Source organism: Vombatus ursinus, unplaced genomic scaffold (genome assembly GCF_900497805.2).
Source record: "Vombatus ursinus unplaced genomic scaffold, bare-nosed wombat genome assembly UNPS02014807.1, whole genome shotgun sequence".
NCBI classification, from domain to species: domain Eukaryota; kingdom Metazoa; phylum Chordata; class Mammalia; order Diprotodontia; family Vombatidae; genus Vombatus; species Vombatus ursinus.
Window position 1 is genome coordinate 18,802,523 of NW_020954585.1, and position 13,016 is coordinate 18,815,538.

At 37.6% G+C, this 13,016-nt stretch overlaps 1 protein-coding gene and 1 pseudogene across 8 annotated transcripts in view; one reads left to right on the top strand and one right to left on the bottom strand.

Annotated features, from left to right (window-relative positions):
* AOPEP (aminopeptidase O (putative)) overlaps positions 1–13,016 on the bottom strand; it is a 568,440-nt gene that overhangs the window by 162,071 nt on the left and 393,353 nt on the right. The gene's annotated exons all lie outside the window — the stretch shown is intronic.
* Positions 3,631–4,297, top strand: LOC114051993 (annotated as a pseudogene).

Genomic DNA, 13,016 nt, shown 5'->3' on the forward strand with positions numbered 1-13,016 from the left:
TTCCCATGTTGTTATTGTTCAGCAGTGTCCAACTCTTCATGATTCTTTCTTGGCAGATACTGGAGTAGTTTGCCATTTATTTCTCCAGTGGATTAAGACAAAAAAGAGTTTAAGTGACTTGCCTAGGGTCACACAGCTAGCAAGTGTCTGAGGCAAGATTTGAACTCAAGTCTATCCTGACTCCAGTACTAGTGCTCCATCCATTGCCTCCTCAGGTTCCCATAAGAGATCTGGATGAAGAATTACCCTTTTAGGAATTGTAGGCATTGGGGATGAGGATTTGGGGGAGGAGGTAAGTTTCAGCAACACATGATTTATTCTTGTCAGCCATTAGGCCCCATTACCTAGAGCCTAGACTCCTTGCTCCCCTCCTTGGGCAGATGTCTCGCTAGGGTTTCTGCTCTCCCAGTCAGTGTGAACACTGACTTTTCACGGAATCCTCCTTAGCTCTTTGAGTCAAGAAAAGCCTTTTGCAGTGGAGTGGAAGTGGGGGAAAGTGAGAGGGAATAAGTCAATCTTATTCTCATCAGATTTGGCTTAAGGAGAGAATAACATAAACACTCAACTGGGTATGGAAATCTATCTTTTCCCACAGGAAAATGGGGGGGAAGGGATAAGAAAGTGAGGGGGGCTGATAGAGGGGAGGACAGATTGAAGGAGGGGGTAATCAGAAGCAAACACTTATGAGGAGGGACACGGTCAAAAGAGAGAAGAGAATAAACGGAGGGTGAGATAGGATAAAGGAAAATATAGTTAGCTTTTCACAACATGACTACTGTGAAAGTGTTTTGCATGACTACACTTGTATAACCTGCATTGAGTTACTTGCCTTCTCAATGAGAGTGGGTGGGGAGGGTGGAAGGGAGAAAATCTGGAACACAAAGTTTTAAAAACAAATGTTAAAAATTGTTTTCACATGCAACTGGGAAATAAGATATACAGGAAATGAGGTACAAAAATCTATCCTGCCCTACAGGAAAACAGAAGGGGAAGGGGATAATAGAAGGGAGGGGGAGATAGAAAGGAGGGCAGATAAAGGGAAGGGGTATTCAGAATGCACACCATCTTGGGGTGGGGGGAGGGACAAGATGGGGAGAAAATTTGAAACTTAAAATCTTGTGGAAGTGGATGTTGAAAACTAAAAATAAATAAAGAAAAAAAGGGGAAAAAAAAGTAGAATTGGCCAAATAGAAAAGGAGGTACAAAAGCTCAGTGAAGAAAATAATTCCTTAAAAATTAAAATGGAGCAAATAGAAACTAATGGCTTTATGAGAAATCAAGAAACAATCAAACAAAACAAAAAGAATGAAAAAATAGAAGACAATGTGAAATATCTCATTGGAAAAACAACTGACCTAGAAAATAGATACAGGAGAGATAATTTTAAAATTATTGGACTACCTGAAAGCCATGATCAGAAAAAGAGCCTAGACATCATATTTCAAGAAATTATCAAAGAAAACTGCCCTGATATTCTAGAACCAGAGAGCAAAATAGAAACTAAAAGAATCCACTGATCACCTCCTGAAAGAAATCCTAAAATGAAAACTCCCAGGAATATTATAGCCAAATTCCAGAGCATCCAGGTAAAGAAGAAAATATTGCAAGCCCAGCCCCCAGAAAAACAAACAAACAAACAAAAAAACCAATTCCAGTATTGAGAACCACAGTCAGTATAACACAAGATTTAGCCGTTTCTACGTGAAAGGATTGGAGGGTTTGGAATATGATATTCCAGAGGGCAAAAGAGCTAGATTACAACCAAGAATCATCTACCTAGCAAAACTAAGTATAATCTTTAAGGAGAAAAAATGGAAATTCAATGAAACAGAGGACTTTTAAGCATTCTTGATGAAAAGACTAATGCTGAATAGAAAATCTGACTTTCAAATAAAAGACTCAAGAGAAGTATAGAAAGGTAAACAGGAAAGGGAAATCATAAGGGACCTAATTGTTTATATTCTTACATGGGAAGATGATATCTGTAACTCATAAGACCTTTCTCATTATTAGGCCACTTAGAAGGAGTATACATAGACAGGGGGCACAAATGTGAGTGGAATATGGAGAGATGAAATCTAAAAAGTAAAATTAAAGGATGAGAGAGCAATGTACTGGGAGAAAGGGAAAGGGAGAGATAGAATGGGGTAAATTATCTCATACAAAAGAGGCAAGAAAAAGCTTTTACAGTAGAGGGGAAGAGGGGGGAAGTGTGGGGGAGTCAGTGAATCTTACTCTCATTAGAACTCGTTCAAAGAGGGAATAACAGGGGCAGCTAGGTGGCACAGTGGATAGAGCACTGGCCCTGGATTCAGGAGGACCTGAGTTCAAATCTGGCCTCAGTCACATAACACTTACAAGCTGTGTGCCCCTGGGCAAGTCACTTAACCCCATTGCCTAGCCAAAAAACCAAAAAAACAAAAAAACACAAAGAGAGAATAACAGATACACTCAATTGGGTACAGAAATCTATCTTCCCCTACAGGGAAGTAGGAAGGAAAGGGAATAAGAGAAGGGGAGGGGGTGATAGAAGGGAGGGCAGATTTGGGGAGAGGGTAGTCAGAAGTAAAATGCTTTTGAGGAAGGTCAGGGTGAAAGGAAAGACAGAATAGAATAAATGCGGGGGATAAGATGGAGGGAAATACAGTTAGCAATAATAACTGGAAAAAATTTTGAAGCAAGTTTCTCTGATAAAGGCCTCATTTCTCAAATACTGATAATTGGGTCAAATTTATAAAAATAAGAACCATTCTCCAATTGATAAATGATCAAAAGATATGAACAGTTTTCAGATGAAGTAATCAAAGCTATCTATAGCCATGTGAAAAAATTGCCCTAACTCATTATTGATTGGTGAAATGCACATTAAAATAATTCTGGGGTACTACCTCAGACCTATCAGATTGGCTAATAGAACAGAAAAGGAAAATGACAAGGGGATGTGGGGAAACTGAGACATTAATGCACTGTTGGTGGAATTGTGAACTGATTCATCCATTCTGTAGGGCAATTTGGAACTGCATCCAAAGGGCTATAAAACCATGCATACCCTTTGACCTAGCTCTACCACTATTGGGTCTGTATTCCAAAGACATAAAAAACAAAAAGGAAAAGAAGTTATATGCACAAAAATTTTTATAGTAGCTATTTTCTGGTAGCAAAGAATTGGAAATTGAGGGGATGGCCATTGTTTGGGAATGGGAGGTCAAGGTCAAGGGGGGATTAAAAGAAAAGGAAGAAAAAGCAAAAACCCAAGATTAAGGGTGGGAAAGAAGAAAAGAGCCACAACAGAGCAGAAACAGGCCATTTCATTTAGAGACCACAAGTATCAGGCAAACTCTTTCTCTTTTATCATTTGTGAAGAGGATCATGGTAACAAAGAGAAGAAAAAGTGCAAGAATTAAGGCTGGAGGACAATACACAATTGGGATTCATAACCATGAATGAGACTGGGATAAATTAACTCATAAAATGGAAGAAAATAGTAGAATGGTTTAGAGAATAGAATCCTACAATATATTGCTTCTAAGAATTAAAATGAGGAGAGTGGCTGCCCAGCACAAATGAGCACCCATGCTGACTGCAGCTCCACCTCCTTCTCCTGGTCTCCTGCCCCTAAGCACAGCCACCATGCCAGGAGGTCTGCTGTTTGGAGACGAGGCACCCAACTTTGATGCTGACACTGCAATTAGCCACATCCACTTCTACAACTTCATTGGAGACTCATGGGGCATTCTCTTCTCCCACCCTCAGGATTTTACTCCAGTGTGCAGAACAAAGCTTGGCCATGCTACACAGCTAGCCCCAGAATTTGTGAAGGGGAATGTTAAGATGATCATCCCCCTTTCCACTGACTCTGTCCAAGACCATCTTGCCTGGAGTAAGGATATCAATGCATACAATGGAGACAACCCCACAGAGAAGCTGCCTTTCTCCATCATTGATGATAACAAATGGTACCTCACCATCAAGCTGGGCATGTTAGACCCATATGAATGGGATGGGCAGGGCATGCCTCCAACAGCTCTTGTGGTATTTATTTTTGGCCCTGATAAGAAGTTGAAGTTGTCTATCCTCTACCCAGCAACTACTGGCAGGAACTTTGACGAGATCCTCAGATCCCTTCTGTTGATGGTGTACAAGAAGGCTGCTCCTCTTCTTGACTGGAAATGTGGGGGATGGTGTCATGGTTGTTCCAACTATCTCTGAAGAGGAGGCCAGAAAACTGTTTCCTAAAGGCGTCTTCACCAAAGAGCTCCCTTCAGGCAAGAAATGCCTACAGTACACCCCTCAGTGATAGGTTACTCCAGCAAGACCTTGCTGGAGTCTGGCGGGGGCTCTTTTGAAGATTTCTACTGGAAGAGATACCAGCTGCCAATCATGTCTTCCTACAGTAATTGCTTTAATCATTTTGGAATGATGAAAGTCAGAAGTTTTTGGGCTGCTCTACTAATGGTTTGTTAAATGAAAATGGCACTAAAAATCACCCATGATTCCTCTCCTTGTATCCTTATCAGCATTTCACTTGGGTCACTGAACTCCATTGTTGCTCTGCTGGCCTCTGGGATGGCAGTGTTTGGGACTTAAATCTTTGTGAGATCTGTTGCAATCTCCATCATCAGCCAACTAGTATGGGTGGCATTTAGGAAAAAGACTATTTAGGAGCATTACAGGAATAAGACTTCTTTAACTGACCTGATAGACAAATTATCTCTTTTTCTAATTATCCATTTGAGGGAGGAGACAATTTAACATGTCTGGTTTTGAGTTTCACCTCCCTAAGTATATGACCAACAACTTGTAACAATTTAGGTGTTTCAGATAGTGTTTTGTTTTGTTTTTTTTTTTCTCAGATCTTGAGTGTTCTAACCACAGTTAGGAAAAACTTGGTGATTCTTCTCTTTCCAGCAGGTAACAGGGAAGCAGAATACAACCTTAAAATATTTTGTTAGATTGGGCAAAAGAGCTAATTATGTTACAGTATGTGATTGACACTACAGAGAAGCTGCACGATGCTTGCTAAATGATGTACAGAATGGTGGAGGATCATAATTATGAGTACCTTTTTAAACAAGTCATGTATCTAGATGTGGAACATTGCTCTTAAATGTTCATAATAATATGGAAGCATGTATACTGGAGGGAAAGGAAGAGATAAAGATTCTATTTCTTTACTATAAAATGTTGTCTCTGCAGTGGATTGTTTTCTGATATTCTGCCTTTTGGGAGTCACAAATAAAAGCTTTTTGAAACTTAAAAAAAAAGAAAGAATTAAAATGAGGGGTTGGAACAAGCTTCAAGATAAACTAAAAAATGGATAGAAACTGTGATTTCAGATAAGGCTACAGTAAACATAGACATAATAAAAAGAGATAAGTAGGAAAATTGCATCATGTTTAAGGGCACCATATATAACAAATCAATTTGAATACTTAACATATATATGCACCAAATAGCATAGCATCTAAAAAATGAAAAGTTAATCAAATTAGAATAAGAAATAGATAGTAAAATTATAATAATGAAGGATATCAATATATCTCTTTCAGATTTAGACAAATCCAACTAAAGGATAAAAAAGGTATAATTTAAGGATCTGAATAGAATTTTTAAAAAATTAGAAATGACATGTCTGATGATTACTGACTACCTAATTTAACTCAGTTATTCAGTTCTGTACTAATCAAAGTACCAAAGGATTATTTTATTGAGCTAGAAAAATAATAATAAAATTTGTATGAAGAACTAAAAGGTCAAGAATGTCAAGGGTAATAATAAAAAAAAAAAGAGGGAAGGAACACAATCTACCAGTATAGAGAGCTACATCAGAACATATTAGGTACCCAGCATATAAAAGGAAACAAACACAATTCCCTAGGGTTTGATAACCTAAATATTCCAGTTACCAGGATAAGGACTCACCTGGAAAGCAGTTTAGCAGAAATATATCTAACACTGTATACCAAGATAAATACCAAACACATAAATGACTTAGACATAAAAGATGTTATAAGCAAATTAGAAGAACAAGGAAGAAATTACCTTTCAGATTTATGGACAGGAAAAAAAATTCATAGCCAAAGAAGAGTCAGAGAGAAGCAGAAAAGATAGACAATTTAATTACATAAAGTTTAAAAAAATTTTGTACAAACAAAACTAATGTGTTATTAGAATGGAAACAGGTGCCTGGGAAACCATCTTTGCAGCAAGTTTTTCTGATAAAGGTGTCATGTCATATATGTGCCTGCGTGTGTGTGTGTGCCCGTGTGTGTGTGTGTGTGTGTGATATATATGGAACACACTAAAATTTATAAGAGCAAGAGCCACTTCCCAATAAAAAATTGGCTAAAGAATATGATTAGGCAATTTTCAAAGGAGGAAATCCAAGCTATCAATAATCACATAACAAAATGTTCCAAATCACTAATAAATAGAGAAATGCAATCAAAGCAACTCTGAAGTTCCATGTCATACCCATTAGATTGGTAAAGATGACAAAAGAGGAAAATGACAAATATTGAAGGAGTTACAGGAAAACAGGTACACTAACATACTGTTGGTGAAGCTTACATTGGTCCAGTCATGCTGGAAAGCAATGTGGAGCTATACCCAAAAAGTATATAGCCTTTGACCCAACTATACCACTAGTAAGTCTATACCCCAGAGAAATCAAAGAAAGAGGAAAAGGACCCATATTTGTTATGAGGGTTTTATTCTCTTTTTCTTATTGTTTAACTGTAAAGAGGGCAGTTAGAGGAAGAAATATAAATGCATATAAAATATTTTTAAAAGGGAAGAATAAAATGAGAAAAAAGAATGAAATAAGTACAATATTGAAAAATTTAATCCATTCATATGTATGACTATAATTGTTTAGTTTGTCTTTTTTAAAATTAAGGCATATATATATATATATATATATATTCTTTTAAATCAGCATTTTGTCTATGTGGTTTATTTTGGGTATACTAATCTTATTTATTCTCCTCTTTTCAACTCCCCTCCTTTCCATTATCCACTCTAGTTCCGAGAGTCCTTCACATACTCTGAATCTGGTGTCATGTCACTGGTCTCCTTGCTGCTGCTTGTACAAGACACTCCCTTCATGGATTTTCACTGGCTATCCCCCATGGAATTCTCTTTCCTCATCTCTGACTCCTGGCTTCCCTGGCTTTTTTCAAATTCCAGTGAAAATTCTACTTTCTTCAGGAAAATATTCCTAGTCCTCCTTAATCTTGATGCCTTTACTCTTGATTATCTCTAATTTATCCTATATATAGCTTATAGTACATAGTAATTTACGTGCTGTCTCCTTGAGAAGAGGGACTAGTTTTATGTTTGCCTTTCTTTGTATCCCTAGAATTCAGCATAGTGCTTGACACATAGTAGGTTCTTAATGAATGCTTAATGACTGACTTGAGATGCCAGAGAGAGCCATGAAGATCCAGCACTTGGAACTTCAAAGATATGGTAGGGGGGCTAACCCCATGAAGTGGAGGTTGGCACAAGAACCCAAGGGACATAGGGCAAGATGAGATAGGGCTGACCACCTCATCAAACAGTATAACAGAAGGTGGAGCCTGGCACTGGCAAAAATCCCCAATTCAGAAAGTAAATCTAGAGAGATAAGTAAATCAAAGAAAACATTAATCAGTATCAAAAATTACTGTAAATCTAGAGATCTCCAGAAAGATGAAAGTAATTTTGTAATAACTACATACAGAAACTAAAAGGAAAAAAATAGATCTTCCACAAGTACTACATGAATACCTAGAAGAAATGAAGCAACAGATTAAAAAAAAAAAAAACAGAAATAAAAGCCATGGAGGAAAGAATTGGAAGGTAATTAAATAAGCTTAGACAGTGTTGGTGGAGCTGTGAATCAGTCTAGTTTTTTTTTTTTAAACAATTTGAAATTATATGATAAAAGCGACTTTCATAAACAATGACTTATTGAGTCTAATGCTGGGCACATATCCCCAAGGAGACCAAAGACAAAAAGATCTAATATAAGCCAAACTATTGGTAGCAGAATTTTTGTGGCAGCAAATAACTGGAAACAAAGTACGTGTCCATTGATTGGGAAAAGCTGAACAAACAGTAGTGGAGAATGTAATGAAATATCATTGTGCTGAAAGAAATGACAAATATGAGGTAACTAGAGCAACATGGGAAAATCTGTTTATGTGATGCAGAACGAAACTAATAAAGCATTAGGACAATATACAAGATATTAAAAAGTTGTTCTTGGTCCCAGAGAACAGATGATGAAACATACCTCTCTCCTTTCAACAGAGATAGGAAAATGCAAGGGCAGGAATGCTGCCTACTTTGTAAGATGTGGTCACTACATTGGTTATTTTTGCTTATCTGTCTTTTTTAGATTCAATCAATGGAAAGGGGGTGGGGGAAGAGTCTACATCCAGAAATGACTATGATGTAAAAATAAAATTTTATCACAAAAAATACTGAAATCTCTCTAAGTTATGCTTGCCTTGGATCCAGGATGGCTGCTAAATTTGATCCAGTTACTTGCTTTATGTTAAAGACCAGATGTGATTTTAAGGTATCTTTTGTCTGTATGTGAAAGCTTTCTTCTTTTCATTTTCAATAATCAATCTCAGTTTAAATGACCAAAGTTCCCCCACCAGAAGCTGTGTGACTACTTCATCTGGTGGGGAGTAGGGGTGGGGTTAAGAAATCTCACAGTTCCTCAGACCCAAACCTGTTCTACAGTTGGATTCTGTTGATTTGTGTGGTACAAGGAGAGGGGTTCCAATTGTCCTTGGGTATTCTAGGTGTTCTTGGAGGTGGTGGTAGAATAGTTACACAGACTACATTACAGAGAAGCAATGAAGAAAAAAAGCAGAAAGAAGAAAACAACTGCTTTGCTCAGGGGTACATCACGTGTGTACTCCATCTTCCCAGCCCTGGAAGGGATTAATTGTTTGGGGCTTCTACCACTATCTATGGAGTGTTCTTTCTTTTCTCTTTTCTGGTTCTCAAGCTGCATCTACAGGAAGTAGATACAGATGGGTGATGTCTCTTTATAAAACCTCAGCCCTCTAAAGAGTTTCCTTCCTATCTCTAATTATAATCTCACTTAGATGCAAGAAAGTTTAGTTTTTGTCTCTGAAATGTAAGTTTCTTTCATTCATTACCTACTGAGAGGACCTATAGTAGAAATGGAAGGTCCTGAGGAAAAAAGCACATCTCAATATAGTTTCAACCAGGAGCAGACCACACACTGATGTTAGAAACAGCAATATGGCACCTAGGAACTGTGGATTTTCTTGTAATTTTTTTTTCTTTAATCAGGTTCTTTCTAGGATATTATGGATCACCCTCTGCATCTTAAGAGAAAGAATGAGAAGAGGGCTTAGAGAACCACAGAAATGATTAAAAGATAAGTACGTAAGATCCAATAACAAAAGGTCGGATTATTGTTTCTGAAGGGGAAGCTGAGGCTGAGACTCAATGGCTGTCTTTAAGAGCTACTTTATGAAGAATGGAGAACAGCTGTTGTTCATCTCTGCTGAGGAGTGAACAAGAGGAAATGGGCATAAATCTCCCCAGGAGGGCTTTAGGTTAAATGCAAAAGAGAACAAACTGATATCAAGTACTGTCGAGTACCTCACTGGGTTACTGAGTGAGGTCAAGAGATCTTTGTCACTAAAGAAAATAACAACAGGCAGACACCCTCCTATTTCTGAGTTATTTAGGAGCTCAGAGATATGATTTAGACAATCACAGTGAGTCCATTCCAGTCTTATTTTTTCTGATCCAATGAAAATGAGAACTGAATATAGTAGTATATAGATTTAAATATAGATATATAGATTTGTATATAGCTAAAGGATCCAATAATATACATGCAGATAATTATTACTATATAAATTCTATCACTCGAGTTGGTCATTGCTTATTCTTTTTCACTTAGGTAAGATTTTAATCAAAATGGCTTTCTCTCCTTTAGTTATAAAAATTCACAGGGACTGTGAAGCAGGCTCACTAACACAGCCTTCTCTATATTGCCAGTGAAGCAGAGACAATACAGGAGAGCAGCAATGGTTGCCCCGCTGATCAGCATTGGCCATCACATCAGGATGTGAGAGAACAGGGCATTTGATACCTGATTGTCCCCCTCTTCACGTCTCATCAAAGTGGGTGATGTTTCCCAGGGAGAGATGTATATCTGCCCACAGTAAGATAGTGTCGGTAGTGTTGATGACTTGAAATGAATGCAAACTTCACTTTCTTGTGGAAATCTCTCCTGTTGAAAGGCTAGCTCTGGTGTGACAGATCTACTCTGACCTTTTAGGTTTGGTGAGGTGGGGAATGAAAACTGATTAGGATGGCAGTGTGTGCACAGAAGGCATTTATCTAGGCAGGTACCTCACTAGTGCTCTTCTATGAAGAAAGGGAGGGATAAAAAGAACATGTGTTTTTAATTCACTTTCCTATGGGAGAGTTCAAAGCATCTTACAACCATTATCACATCATACCTCATAACATCCTTGTGAAGTGGGTGTCAATTTTTTTGTGGCTTTTTACAGATGGGGAAATTGCAGGATAGCTAATTTAACCAAGGCAAACTACCAAGTAAAGAGAGAAGTTGAGAAGAAGATCCCATGTTTCTTAACTACCCATGCTCAAGGCATGAAACCACATTGCTGTTTTCTGGAGTTTTGTTAATGTGGGATGAGAAGTTAAAAGTGAGAGTAGACTTCACTAGGCATAAAAAAAGAATAATAGCAACTGTCTTACCTCCCAAGTATGTGGTGAGACAGTAGTGTCAAACTTACATAGAAAAGGATCCCTGTGGGCTACATAATGACTCAGAAAATTACAAATTAACATTATCTATGTTGTATTATATTTTTATTTATTTTGTTAAATATTTCTCAGTTACATTTTAATCTGGATTAGGTCTACTCAGGGAGTTTTGTAGGCCATTTACAGAAAGTTTGACATCTCTGTTATATGCGATAATTAACAAGACAGAACATTGTTTCTGTTAAAGCAATGTATATTTTTCTTTGGGGAAAAAGGTATATATTAATGCAAGATTTTAAAAAATATATCAATGATAACAATCAGTGTAGATGAATCCTTGTATACTACAATATTCAACTAAGCTAAAAACTGCGTTTTTAAAGCAAGATACTTGTTCACGATCCAAGCCAATAGCAATTTCTTTCTTTTTAGATCATGTAGCTTAAAATAATCACAACAGACAGGCAGAAGCATTTCCACTTAGCCAGGATTCTGGGCTTACAGGAAATGACCCTTCCGCATGTCTGATCCCTATGGAAATTGATTTTATACAGATAGCTAAACGTACACAGAACCATGACAGCATCCCCTCCATATTTGTACAAACTAGTGCTGTTCTTTCTGGTTCATTACTGAAATCCAAACCCAATCAGTTTTTGGAGGCCTCTAGTTATGGGTGCGAGACCTTTCTGTTCAGGACATTTAGTGACTCTGCCCTCTGGGTGGGGAGTTTCCTTTCTGAGATTCTCCCCCCCTCCCCCATAACTTGATTTCAGATGATAGATAGCAACATTAAAGTGGGTTAGAATAAGTTGAGCTCTAAGTGTTACAGAATTATATATCTTAGTCTATGTTGCAGGAACAGTAATATGTGGGACATCATTACTATGTTGCTGATTAAAAAAGGATCCAACATCTCAAAGTAAATGAGCATCGCAGAGAAACAGCATTGTTTATATTTGTATTTGTTATATTTTTTAGGGCCAACCTCTTCTAGAGGTATCTGGTCACTTATGCTCATCAAACTGATGCTTAAAAAAAGGGAAATTTATTTGTTGACTTGCCCACTATCCTTTGTAATTCTTGTATTCAGCCTCTTTATTGTCTATAACTAACATTACAAGTTCCTGCACTCATTACACAAATGAACTGATAAAGCACTGGAAAAGACAAGTAGTAAAAATTTCAGTGTTCTGGATGGGTCACAGGATGGCCTCCAAAATAAAACATTCTTTTTGCAATGGAATTCATATTTTTAAAAATGTATCTGGTCATAGATTTATGTGACTATTATGAGTGACTATCACAAAGTAAGTTTTGCAAATATTCTTTATGAAAAGTGGGTCATTTTCTTAGGATAAGCAGTTTTGGAAGCAGGCTGATAACATTTGTTTACCAGCAAAGTCCACCAACATTGGTGGGGAGGGGGGGAAGAAGAGTGTTTGGGATGAAATTAAATAAACACGAACCAACAAATGACAGTCTGGTAATTTCTTAGTAGTTGTTGGTGGACCTGTTATTGCATGGAAGCATCTGGGTAAGTAAATGATTCCATCCCCTTATTTAAAGATCAAGAAACTAAAGCACAGAGGAAAGAAATACTTTGCTTCAAATAATCCAGTAATAGCAAAGACTGGGATTGTATTTACCAGTTTTTCTGCATTTTCATTTAGATCCCTAGCCACTGCCTTCCAAACTGGACAGTGTTTCATCTCTTGAGCATCTACCTGCTGTCCAAATCTTAAAACAAACTTTTCCTCACATTAGCAGCTTTGTTGGGTCTCGTGAAACAATAACCCAAAAGGAATAGCTGAGTAGCATAAAGGAAAATTGGAGAGTTTATCCCAAACACCATGACTGATCTGGAGCTGATCATTTTCAAGGTTGAAAAATACTTCCCAAATTTGCATGATTCACATGCCTAACAGATGTGCACAGGGATCAGTTTGCAGCAGGGGCCAAACATTTGAGGCTCTAGGGGGTGAATATGGGACCTTTGGGGATTTAGATAAAAATTAGTGCAACATGTTGCACAGGTAACAGGGTAAATACTCTTTTTTAATGACTCAACTAGATTTTCAGATTAGCCATCAGGAAAGAAGATGTTCCCTGACTTTCAAAAGACATGGTACACGTTTAACACAAACCGATGGGGTAGGAAGGGGAATGGGAAATGACATTAACTCCTGGGGCCGATTTCAACAGCACACTGAAAGCAACTAACTCAAATAAGGTATCTC